General features: G+C 40.3%; 1 pseudogene across 1 annotated transcript in view; it reads right to left on the bottom strand.

The window, feature by feature from the left end:
* Positions 1–4,599: 4,599 nt before the first annotated feature.
* Positions 4,600–13,679, bottom strand: part of LOC307105701 (acyl-protein thioesterase 1-like) — a 29,805-nt pseudogene continuing 20,725 nt past the window's right edge. The window contains exons 3-4 of the transcript in view: positions 5,423–5,808; positions 4,600–4,815 (exon numbers count right to left, since the gene is read on the bottom strand). The product of the transcript in view is annotated as an acyl-protein thioesterase 1-like (transcript). The remainder of the gene's footprint in view (positions 4,816–5,422; positions 5,809–13,679) is intronic.

Genomic DNA, 13,679 nt, shown 5'->3' with positions numbered 1-13,679 from the left:
CTCCCCCCCCCCCCCCCCCCCCCCGCAGCCCCGCTACCACCTCCGTCGCGCTCACGGCCAGGACCGGACGGGCCTCTCCGCGTGGGCGTGTCGGCGTGGGGAGCACTGAATGCTCTCCTTGTCCCGGAGGCCCACGTGGGCGTGAGGCCGGTGTCCCCGCCGGCCCCCTGGCCACGCGGGTGCCTTCAGCCCTGGCAGCGCCGCCGGGAGCGGGGAGCGACCTGCTGCAGGGGCACCGAGGGGGCGGGGGGAGCCTGGGGTGTTTGCAGACAACCACGCTGACTGCTGCGAACCAGACTTCCAGCTCTCCCTTACAGCTAGGCTCTTTCAAAGCGCCCTCCCCACAGCCCTGGATGCCAGCCATGCCCGTGAGCAGGAGGCAGGAGGAACCCAACCTTGACCCAGAAAGCCCAGGCCCAAGTAGAACTGGGGGAAAGGCGAGAAGGAGAGCGTGGGCGCCGCTGCACAGGTCTCTGCAGGTTACCCATGGGACTTTCATTAAAATAAGTGTGTGTGTTATAAATGTGTGTTAGAGTGCAGATGCGTTAGGGCCCAAACCACAGTCACATTTACCCTGTATAGAATTTCCCTAAGTTCTAGAAGCCAGGATGGTTAAGAACCTCTCTCTGAATAATGATGAGTAACCCAATCTTTAGGAGCTTCAGTTTCTTCTTTGGTAAAACTGGAGGGTCAGAATTAGCGATGTTACAGCACTAAAATTCTGTTTTTATTGATATTGACACCTAAAGTGTCAAGAAATGGAGAAGCAGTCATATGAGAGCCCAAAGGGAGTGTCTGACACACAGGGAACACTGAAGATTTCTGCGCCCCGATTTCCTTTTCAGTTAAATAGGAATCCTGATGTCTGCCCTATGCACCTCTACCTAATGATATAAAATATAGTGTTTAGGATTGATTATCTATTGGTTTTATAGATCCACAAACTAGACGCACATCCATTCAGTATCTTCTTTATTTCTAATTATGTTCTTTTTCTTATCAGAATGCTTTGTTCCAGTAATTGTTTTTTGGCCATACTTCTATCCAGAAGCTTCTTAGGCCTGGTCTTTGAATTATCTAGAATGAATGCTTTTACTTACAGAACGTTTTATTGGCGTCACAGAGTTCTTTTAAAACATTCATTGCATTGAAATAACACTTTTCACTGTCAGTTTTATAATCCATAAATAATTAACCCTACAACATTTGAGAAGAAGGTATACTTTACAAAAGTCACTCTCTTAAATTAACTGAGGCACATTACAATTACAGTGCTTTATCTGAGAGAAAAAAAGTTTAACAACAGTCCTGGGAACCAAACAGAAGATAGTGAAGACGAAACAAAAATGTTCGTGCAATGGAAGCTTACTATAAAACAGCTCTTATTACATAAAATTTAGATATATTATCAGTCTATTACTGTTTCTATGATATAATGTCTACCTATAGGAAAGCTGATGTAAATATAGGGAGTAGCCCAAAAAGAATGTGTGGGCTCTTCCTCTAAGCCATCATTACAAAGGGGTTACAAGATCCTGCCAGTGCAGGTAAGGCTCACATCTCTATTCCATATGTTTATTTCTCTTACGGAAAGAGTTCCAGTCATTTTGAGTGATATTAGTAAAAGGCCTAGCTGGGGGAGCAATCTTGTGTATCCATGTGCCATTCCAATAACTTATTTTTCCACATAAATCTTAGCCAGAACATGCAATTTTCCAGTCCTTTCAAATAGTAAGATTATGTTTTATTGCCAAAAAAAGGAGGAAAGAAAAAGATTTGTTTTAATTTTCCTTGGAAGAAACTATAGTTGTGCAGTCATCTGCACACAATTGGCAATGTTAATAATGGGTGTGATTCACAAACGAAGGTTTCTGTTACACAGGTGCAAATACTAAACGTACAATCAAATCAAATATTGGATCAAATACAATCATGTCAAAATCAAATATTTCTTGCCCAAGTAAGTTTAGTGCACAATGAGCTCTAATATTAAAATACTAGAGGCCCGGTGCACGAGATTCGTGCAAGGCAGGGGGGCCCTCAGCCAGGCCTGCGCCCTCTCGCAGTCCAGGACCCCTCAGGGGATGTCTGCCTGCTGGTTTAGGCCCGATACCCCCAGGGATTGGGCCTAAGCTGGCAGTCAGACATCCCTTTCACAGTCCAGGGCTCTCCCAGTCTGGGACCCCTTGCTCCTTACCACCCACCTGCAGTGGAGGTAGGAGAGGCTCCCACCACTGCCACTGCACTCGCCAGCCTTGAGCCCCGCTTCTGGCTGAGCGGTGCTCCCCCTATGGGAGTGCACTGACCACCAAGGGGCAGCTCCTGCGTTGAGCATCTGCTCCCTGGTGGTCAGTGCATGTCACAGTGACCGGTCGTTCTGCCATTCAGTTGATTTGCATATTATGCTTTTATTAATAGGATGATTTTAGTATTCTGATCTAATGTCATTGAGATTTCAAGAAAAGGCATATACCTCAGATACTGTGGGTTGGGTTCCAAATCACTGCACTAAAATGTTGTTGCAATAAATCAAACCATAAAAAGTCTGTGAACCTAAATAAAAGTGCAATAAAACAAGATATGCCTATTCAGGAAATTCTTAATAGCACATACAGCATTGCAAATGTTTTACCTTCTTTGAAAAAAAAAAAAAGATAATCTAGCCATGGCTAGGTAGCTAAGTTGGTTAGAGTATCATCCTAATACACCAAGGTTGTAAATTCAATTTCCAGTCAGGGCACATACCAGAAGCAACCAATGAATGCAATAATAAGTGAAACAACAAATTAATGTTTCTCTCTCTCTCTCGCTCTCTCTCTCTCTCTCTCTCTTCTTTTTTCTCTCTCAAATTAATGAATAAAATTTATAAAAAGGTTACCTAATAGAAAAAAATATAGTAGATGACCGTTTGTGTTATTTTAGTAAATGATGCTGTATTTCTTTGCACAAAAAGTACATTACTATGTAAAATAAGTTCTGATTTTTTTTTAATTGAAAATCTCAACATGCCTGGTTCTTGTGTTTCTGTATGAGTGAAAGACCTTTGACTTTTAGGTGTTCTAATTTGAGAGTTCCATGTTTATTAGAAAGGTGAAAATCTACCATGGTGGCCCACCCTCAAACTTCAGAGTCAAATGTAGGACCTTTGACCTTTTGGGTTTCTGATTTTAGAATTCCAGTGTTGGTGCTGGCTGGTATGGCTCAGTTGGTTTGAGCATCGTCCCCATACACTGAAAGGTCGTGGGTTCTATTCCAGGTCGGGACACATATCCAGGATGCAGGTTCCATCCCAGTCCAGATGCCTGCGGGAGGTGGCTGATTGATATCTCTCTCTCTCTCTTTCTCTCTCTCTCTCTTTCCCTCCCTCCCTCTCTCTCTCTCAAATCAATAAAAACATATCCTTTGGTGAGGATTAAAAAAAAAAGAAAGAAAAAGGAAAAGAAAGAATCCCAGTGTTCAATATATTAGAGGGTGAGCTACCCTGGGTCAAATGTAGGAGGCTGAATCCCTGGGATAGCAAGCCCCAGTGTCATTGTCAACCAAGGAGAGAGTTGACTTTTTACCTGCATCCTGAAGTGAGGATACAAGTTAAATGAGTGCTAATATAGAGGAGGCAAAACTTTACTTCTACCCATCATAGGTTGTCAGCTGGGACTCTTTAACAAGAAGACATTAACAAAAGAATACGATTTTTTTAAACACATGTAGTGCACATCATGCAGAAGATACCCAAAAGGAGGAGTGACTCAAAGCAGCAGCTTACAACTGCAATCCATAAAGCATCTTCAACAAAGAACAATAAATTTGTAGAGAAATAACAGGACAAAGGAAAGCAGTTTTGGGTTCCCAAAGGGTGGCAAACTGTGGGAGGTGCACATAGGGGAAGAAACAAAGGAGTAAGGTTTGTTTACAGGTTCCTCTGGTCCTGGAGAATACATATTTTGGGGTTCCATATCCTGATTTCTCTCTGGGCTCTGTACCTGGCTCTAAGGGAATCCCTGATGAACCAAATTATAAGCAATTGTTATTTGAATATTATAGTACTTGATGAAATCAATATATGAGTCATTTCATTAGAATATGTTAAAGAGATGTACTCTTACCTTCTTCTACATGCAAAAATTTATGCAAAAACTCCATCCTCTAAGAGAATCTATATATATATTCTGTATATATATAGAGAAGCTGCATGTTGATTAAGTGATTTTGGAATAAGTCCATAAACTAAGTCACAGCATGCATAAATCATTTATATCTTAACTGCTCATTTATACCTGAACAAGTTTTCAGTAAGCGGACTAGTCACTTTCAAATGTTCAAATGTGGTAGCATTATCTTATTTTGCTAAATTACATTTGGGAAAAAGAAGCTGGGTGTTTCATTTATTTAATGCTAATATATTCTGGACAATATTATACAATACATGTGTAGAATATTAAAAGACCACAAATTTCCCACAAAAACACATTATTTAGTCTATCATTGGTATATATTTGCAAAACAGTTTATTTGAACACTGCAAATAGAAGTTTCAGTATAAAGCACTGGAAAAGGTTTATACTCTATTACAACGATCCTAGTGTTCTTCTAAAAAAGGCCTCAGCAATGTTCATCATCTGGAGGTAGGAGTTTATCAATTAATTGCTTGTTAGCCATCATTTCCTGGTGACATCATGCCTTCATAGGCTTTGAAGGTTACATTGGCTGGGTTTGCCAATGTTTTTGGCTTTTCAACAGCAAGAGAACCAACTATTAAGGGAACTAAAGGGTCGCAGTATCCATGACACCGGAGAATAGAAATGTGTGCATTAGTCACTGATAGCGAAACTGGACTCAATGGGTTCAAGGCCTCCTGTCACTACTGGAGCCAAATTAAGCAGAGACAGGGTTGAATCATATATGAGCATTTATTCCAATAATGCCGGCAGAATGGGGAGAGCAGTCGGTCACCCTGGAAATTCTGCTCTGACCCCACTTGCCAGCTGGCTGATTCTATACACACAAGGGAGAAGATAGCTGCATGCAGCTGCAAGCAGCAAGTGTAACATGGAAAGGGGAGGTTAGAGTTCGCAGTCTGGCCTTCAGGAGCTCAAAGTCTGATAACAAGGTGACTAATCTTCTATGATGTTACAAACAGCTCAGCCCGTTCCTGGGACTGGAGAATGGTCAGCATTCCTGAGAAAAACTCCCAGAGCGGGTCAAGGTCTGGGCACAGCAACCAAATCAAAGGGTGTCCTGCCCTTGGTCTGTTCTCAAAAATGTTTTTCTTTTCTGAGTAATAGACCGATGGAGGCATCTTATCTTGTTACAGCCTTGTTTCATCCTCCCGTTTCCCAGGGTCTGTAAGAAAACCTCTTATCTATAGTGAGGTGAATAATTATTGGACAACTATGGCTTGTTCTTATTACGTGCCCTTCCCCACTATCAATAGGACCCTGTGGCATCGAAGCCAGTAACTGAGGGCAGCGAAGCTTGCTAGTTTTTGCTGTGTGGTAAGAGCGGTGTAGAAAGATAAACCTCCTCCCTGAGAAAATCCTCCCAAAATAATTCTGTTTAAAGGAATACTGTTCTTTGTCTCTGGTCTTTCAATGTATGTTTTCTGCTGCTTATTTAATTCCAGGTTCACCTTCCTGTGAATTTGGTGAAAGCCTAATAATATCAAACCAAGAAGGCATAGCCATGTTCACATTTAACATAACAGGCATGTGGTACAAGCGGGTAGATATGTTCGATATGTGAACATCTGACACCTGCAAAGGCTTCTGCCCACCTCTTAGATGGGACAAGGGTCTCAAGGTCTATGCAGTTCTAAATGTGATTGCTAAGTGTTATTCTAAGTGTTAAAATGGAGCACAGTATTTTGCAGACCAGCGGTAAAACAGGGTGAGTTTGACAGGAGCCTAACCAGTAAATGTGGCCAACTGCAAGGAAGAAATCAATATGTAAGTGACCAAATAGTGTATAGGAGCAATAGCGAAGCCTCCCTTCAGGGAGACAGAGCTTTGGTTATGAATCCCCTGACTCCCCTGACTCCCCTACTTGCTGCAAGTAAATAAACTACCTTGTGACAACCATGTCTCATTCTTTTTTCTTTTTTAAATATATTTTATTGATTCTTTAGAGAGAGGAAGGGAGAGGGACAGAGAGCCAGAAATATCAATGAGAGAGAAACATCGACCAGCTGCCTCCTGCACACCCCCTATCGGGGATGTGCCCGCAACCAATGCACATGCCCCTGACCGGAATCGAACCCGGGACCCTTCAGTCCGCAGACCGACGCTCTATCCAGTGAGCCAAACCGGTTTTGGCTCATTCTTAAATAGAGCACCCCCAAACGGCAAATCCCTCGAGTTCGGTAACACACCCATGCCCTTAATTCCTAATCCAGGAAGGAAAGTCACCACAGTGGCCTTTCTGGCGGGGAGCGCAATGTCAGGAAGCAGGGCAGGCATGCCATTGCCCTGTAGGAAGCGGGAAAGGGCACGGCACCTGGAGAGCACAGTTTAAAAAGCAAGGCTATAGATCAGTGGTTTTCCATCGTTATGCCATAACAGAACCACCTGGAGAGTTTTAAAAATCACTCTTGGCTGTATTAAGAATGGTGGGCTTAATCGGTCTGGGTTGTAGCATTAGCAACAGGATTTTTTTTGCTCAAGGAACCCAGATGATTCTAATTTGCGGTCAAGGGTGAGAACCACCAGTCTAGAATAATGGTTCTCAAAATTTGCTTGCATCAGAATATTATTTGGAATATTATTTTAAGCTGGTTATTTTTAAGGAATAAAAAGCTCAAAAAAACTGTTGGCCTTCTCCCTAACTGCCTAAATTTAGATAGAGGACTGTTCCAGGAAGGGAGGTATCAACATAGGTAACTATAATTTAGCATGAACTAGCTTGTGATAGGGAGGAACTTGTCCAGGCCCGTTTAATCAAAGTCCTCTCAGTGTTTCATTGTGAAAGATGGCCCAGCAAATATTTATTTACCAAACTTTTGCTTTAATATTGCCTTCCTGCCCTTTGAAGTCCCAAACCACAAGCCCCCTTCTCTTTAGCTCAAGATGGTATATGAGTCTCCACTGCCCAATGCATCCTTGGGCCCCATATTCTTATGGAACCCTCCTATGTACATTCATAATAAATTTGGGGATTTTCTCCTGTTAATCTGTCTAGTGATAATTTGATTGTTATCTTAGCCAGAAGAACTTCGAAAGTTGAGAGGAAAACAATTTTTCCCCCTATACAATAAGTGCCAAGTATTTAGAACAGTGCCTGCCACATAATAAGCACTCAACAGATTTTATCCTTTTCCTTCAATATCTAGTTCAACATCATCTTGTGAAGCCATCCCTTATTCCTCACACAGTTATTTATCCCTTAATTTATTTAAAATATTTATCGAACCCTTTCTATATGCTAAGCCTCAGGCGTAGGCCCTAGTATTCAGACATAAACTTAGGAGGAGAAACAGTCAATAACAAGTAACGAAGTTGGTGATTACAAACTCTGAAGTGTGAGAGCAATGAGTAACATGAAGACTGTTTTAAAATATTTAGAACTTTTTAAATTTTTTTTTCATAGTACTTGGTATGCTTTTATGGTAGGCAGTTAGGCAGACATGAGCAGAGCGTGGACATGGGCCAGGTACAGAAGGTCACCAGGGTGGAAAGCCTGAGTGCCTAGTGAAGGACAATTGCAGGGTGGAACCTCTCCCCCAGGCTGACCTTCCCTCCCCCAGCACATCACTAGGCACGTGGTTTGGACCCTCTGACCTTTCCTCCATGCAGGTAACTACTAGGCCTAGGCCTCAGTTGTATTTCGGTGCCAGCCTCAGCAAAACAACACAGCCAGCCAGCCACCTCCAGGCCAGTTGCCTTAAATAATGATCCCCTTCCCCGATGCTCAGTGAAGGCCTAGACCCTGAAAGGACACAATTGGAAAACTGCTGAATAGTTTATTGAAATCTTCCCCTGGGACCTTCCCTGAAATCTCCACCCTTAAAAGTCTTGGGCCCTGCCTCGTGTTCCTTAGTGGTTAGAGTGTTAGCCCACGCACGGAAGGAACATGGGTTCAATTCCCCATCAAGGGTACCTACCTGAGGTGCAGGTTCGATTCCTAGCCTGGTTGGGGCACATGTCTCTCTCACATTGATGTTTCTCTCTCTCTCTCTCTCTCTCTCTCTCTCTCTCTCCCCTTCCTTGTACTGTATCTAAAAATCAATGGAAATATATCCTTAGGTGAGGATTAACAAAAAAACGACACTGAATACTGAAAGGATAGAGAATTTTTTTAATTTGGAAAAATATGCTCCAAAACTATTGATAGTTTGCTTTATTTTATACTTCTGTAATGTCTGAAGTTTGTATAAAGAGTATATATTACTTTTATATTCAGGAAAAAAAAACCCTAAAATTTGGAATATACTGAGGGGGGTATATATAATTAAAGTAATACACCATAAAATTTTAGGAACCTCGTCTTTTTTTTTTTTCTTTTGTTCCAAAGGTAATTTGAGATGACAATTTGGCATTAATCCTCATCACCTTTCTCTAGTTTGGATACTTGAAAATCTCTGACTGCTTGCCAGTAGTCACTGGAGCCAACCACATAATGCAACTCTGAGACAGGGAGGGTAAGTTTCATAATACTTTAGTCTGCCAACCACCTGTGTGGATCCACCCTACTCCTCTTACTTTGAAAAAGCTGGACTAAAAACAAACTAAAAAAAAAAAATCTAAAGATAAAAATTAAACTTAAAAACTTCATAGAAATTTAACCTTTTTCATAAAAATTTACATTGAATTTACCTATTAACCCCGACTCACCTAAAGACTAGATATTCATGATTTAGTTAATAAATAATTGCTTTTCCAATATAACATGATGCTAATAGTAATTCTGTGTGGCTTTTTACTTCTCAATCTCTGTTTGAAAATACTAGTATCCAGTGAGTGATTTATTTCAAGTAAAGTTTTGCAGTCATGAAAAAAATGTTTCAAAAAACTACTTAAATTTCTTCTTAGAATGAATAGCTAGTTATTGCTTTTAAATTGCCATTAGTTTCTGACACCGGATTAAATTATTTGTCTCAATACCTCAAACAAATATTATGAAAAATGGTGAATCAAAATATCACAAACACTCCAACGTGGATACCCCCAGATCACTCTCCCCAGAGCGCTGTTCAGGCGGAGCAGAGGGCACAGGCCTCTGCCCATGATGTACGGTCCCTGTCTGCAACATTGGAGAGAAAGCTGGGGGGCCTCCTACAGCTTCTCGGAGTCCTGTGGACAATGACTGTGGAGACAAACCATGCAGGAAACATCTGTGGGAGGTGTGGGGGTGGGGGGGCAGGGTCACAAACACAAAAGAGCCTTATTAAGTTGCTTTATTTAATTTGAATTTTAAGAGACAGAATGTTCTTGTTTTTTAGAGATCAACTCAAAAACACATCGACCTTGTTAACTTGGAGCTCATGGGCTATCTGGTTAGCATCCAGTGACCTGCCAAGAATATAACTAAGCCGGCATTAAGGCACTAACCAGCAATCTGTAATGTCACCAGAAGTTTGGCATTTCCAATCCAGTTCTAAACTGAAGCTTCTAATGGCGTGGCAGAGCTCCAGACCTCCAGACCGTCAGGTTTATGGGAGAGGGAGAGTACGTGTATGAAAGCTTGTAGTCAGGAGGCTTATACAGGAGACTCATTCATGGTGAAGAGACCTGACAGAAAGCACAGAAGCACAGTGGAAAGTTGAAGAACTAAAATAAATTTTGCCATGGTAGAAACAGCAAGACCAAACCATTTTCTGAAGACGGGGTCTAATTTTTGAAGGAAAATTGAGGAAACTTTGAGCAGGAGAGAATAATCGTATAAATTTGGTAGGAGAGTTATTAAGTCACTTTGGGGTTTTGAAAAATAATCAGGCTCAGGGTACTTGTTTTTCATACAGATCCATTTAATCATTCAAGGTTTCCAAACTAGAGTAGAATTTATACTGACACAGGAACCTTATATGTAATTGTTTATTTCCAGGGTGTTCATAGTCAAATTTGAGATAGGTATTGATTACTAGAACCATAGGCAAAAAAAAAAAAAGTTGGAGGAAGTAGCCAATCATTTGTCCTTAGCTTCTGCCAGCCTCATCTCCCCACCCCCACAGACTGTTGTATCACCTGAAAAAGCAGATTCTCAGAACACTTTCCTCTCCTTAAACTGTGCAGCCTGCTCCATCATGCCTCCCTTGGGCTTCAGGGAGACCTGAGACCTTCCTGCCCCCACTCTGGCCTTGGTGTGGTGGAGAATAAGGGCAAGTTTTACCAGGGGAGCCAGGACTGCACAGAGACAATGATAATCCCCCACACTCTCCTCATCCCTTACCTCTGCTTTCTTACTTTACTAAGCCACTCTGGATGCAATGGAAAAAAACAAGGAACAAGAAGTGAAAAAGCCCTGCTGAGCAGAAAAGGGAGGGAACTTCCTGAGCGCAGGCAAAGTTAGAGCAAAACTATAAAATCACTCTGTTACAAAGGGTTATCAAAACGCCCGAGAGCTCTTGGAATTAAGTTCAGAACCAGCTTCTTGGTTTTTCAGAGAATCAAAGCTTTAAAGTTTTCTAGGTCAAGTCCCAGAGACTTTGATTCACACTTTGATTTGTTTGCCCTGTCTACAGGGAAGCCGATATACAACTTTAGAAGTTATATTACTGAATACAAATATTAAGTCACCTGGATTTTGTTATATATAGTTTTGTTTGCAATTATCCTGATAACATCTGTTGGAGAGACAGGAAATCTATCTCAGGAGGATAAAATAGTTTTTTTTAATCATAACACTTTCTTCCAATCTGTATATTTTCTTCATAAGTAGATCTGTGCATAGAAAAAAAAAGGGCATAAGAACAAAGTCAAATAAATATTAAACCTTCTTATAGTTTCTGAACAATTAAAGAGTAGTGGAGAGAGAGAAGCAAACAGTAGTTTAATTCTCTTGTACCTAAAGATCCCACATTTTCATATGCCCTTCTCCCAGCTCCCATACCTCAAGGAAGATAATGTATCACATTTCCCCCCAGAATTAGCCGCTTTGAAATCTATATCAAACACAGGAAAGATCCCTCCCTCCCAGTGATATGGTCTACTTGTGTTTAAGTTTCTTTTGTTTCCCTGTTCTAGTTATGACAATCTTTACAACCTATAATATTCCCACAGGAGGAAGAGCATTTAATAAACCCAGACTAAAACTGAAATCTCCCCGGATTCCTTTTAGAAATTTATATATAAATATTCTAACACATGCCAGTTATTTCAAAACCATTAATTTCAGCAGATATAAATGTAAATGTATACACATAATAGGTTTTCTTTTCAGAAATCTCCTTATTTCAGCATAGTCATTTAATGAAACTATCAAATCTAACAGTTTTAATAAGATGTGGATAATATTTCTCTCCATTCAACTTATTAAAATAAAATAGAAATAATATGCTACAAAGAAAAACTTGGGGTGGGGGAGACGGTTGTTAGAGAACCAAGAAACTAGGTAAGCTTTTTTTAAAAAATGAGTCACCTGAGGTCTTAGTAAGAATGGTTTTGTGAAGATATGCTACTCTTAGTCTGAAATACTACCAATTTGCTGACATCTACACTAAAGGCCATTTCAGTAACATTTAAGTTATAACATCAGTTTCCCTGGCTGTAGATAAGGAAGGTCATTTTTGATGTATTCATTACCTACTAATATGTAAGAAATTACCACAAAACTTAGTGGCCTACACTTATCTCACAGTTTTTGTGGTTCAGGAATCCAGAGGCAGCTTGGCTGGGTACCTTGGCCCAGGTCTCCCACAAGACAAGTTCTTCAAATTTCCACCGTGCCTTTGTGCTTTCTGTCAGGTCTGTTCATCATGAATGAATCTCCTGTCTCTCTCTCATGAGTACAAGCTTTCATACGCATACTCTCCCTCTCCCATAATCCAGGGTCTGGAGCTCTGCCACTAACCTCTGCCAGAGTCAAGGCGATGGCCAGGGCTGTTTTCATCTCAAGGCTCAACCAGGGGAGAATTAGATTCCAAGCTCACTGGCATAGATGTTAGCAGGATTCAGTTCCTGATTGGCCTTGCTTACTACATTGGACTCTCTATAGAGCAGGGCACCCATGATTAACTTGCTTCATCACAACAAGCAAGCAAGAAGTGTGAGAGTGGGGGGGGGCGGGCGGGAGAGAGGGAGAGAGAGAGAGGGAGAGAGAGAGAGACAGAGACAGAGAGAGAGAGAGAGGAGCAAAATGGAAGTCAGTCTTTTATAACCTAATTTCAAAAGTGACATCCCATCACTTTTATCATATTCTATTCTTTTAAATCAAGTCACTAGATTTAGTCCACACTCAAAAAAGACTGCACAAAATGTGGGAATACTAGGAGGCAGTGATCTTTGAGAACCATTGTAGGTACTGCCTACCACATCTGATATAGGAAATTATTTATAACTCCAGACCTTTTTGAGATAGCAACATTTTTGGATAACCATTTTCAAAAGTTGGGAGTTTTAGAAGAGGGTAAAGGGAGTCAAATACAAGGTGACAACAAATGACTAGATTTCAGGCAGGGAGTATACACATGTTGTATTCTAAAGTTGTACATCTGAATATGTTATTAACCAATGATACCCCAATAAATTTAATAATAAAAAAGTGGGCTTAATTTTAAAATGTGTTCTATTTTTTTATTCTGAATATTGAGAAGAAAATTTTCAGGAAGTAATTTCTTTTATACATTTTAAAAATAAGTGTCTACTTTTAACTTATTAATGATATATATTGATATATCTAAAACACTTTTTTTGGCTAAATAAAGTTAAGGAGAGTTAGAGGGAAAATCAAATAAATAATATATTTTTGCAAAATATATTTCAATTTTGAGCTAGCTAGTACAAGCTCCTTGACACATGGATCATATAATAAGTCCCATTTTACAAATAAAATAAAGGGCAGTTATAAATGGGCATTAGAATTGTTTCCAAAAAAATAAGCAAATCCACAAAAATGTCTAGTCAATTCTTTGAAAAAATGTTTCCCTTCTCCATTACAGTCTCAACAAAATATTTTTGTATATTTGTTGATGTCAAAACTTGAGGTGTCTGTGCATTTTTCTATAGAGGGAGTTAATAGCATCCATGAGATTTTCAAAACACCAAGTATCATTACTGTATACAACAATAACTTAGGCGCTGAATTCTCATATTGTCTCATAAATTTGCTTCATATATCCAAAAGATAAAAGCAAAGCAAAAATTACTGGATTTTCTTTTAAACTGTCCATTTTATCAGTTTAACTAGTGTTGAACTTCACACTCCTTCAATACAAATTTATTCAGTATACTAGATGTCATCAACAGTTATAAGCAATGGAAATACAAGTCCCATTCTCAAGGAGCTCACACTTCTGGGGGTTAAGGGGTAGCGGACAATAAAGACAGTAATGTATACAATATTGGGTGTGCTAAGTGTTGTGGAGAAAATAAGCAGGATATATATCTGAGTTCTTCGAAGCCTTAATGGGAATATACACACACCTTCAATCAGCCCTTTTGGTCTTGCATGAAAGCTTTTAATGTCAATATAATGCACTCAGTCAAGTCCAGCAAATATTTATCTAGCACTTACTATGGGCTAGGGCAGTGGTT

The sequence above is a fragment of the Cnephaeus nilssonii genome, assembly GCF_951640355.1.
Source record: "Cnephaeus nilssonii genome assembly, chromosome: 9".
Classification (NCBI taxonomy): Eukaryota; Metazoa; Chordata; class Mammalia; order Chiroptera; family Vespertilionidae; genus Cnephaeus; species Cnephaeus nilssonii.
The sequence above is the reverse complement of the archived record's forward strand: the minus strand, read 5'-3'. Positions and strand labels throughout refer to the sequence as shown.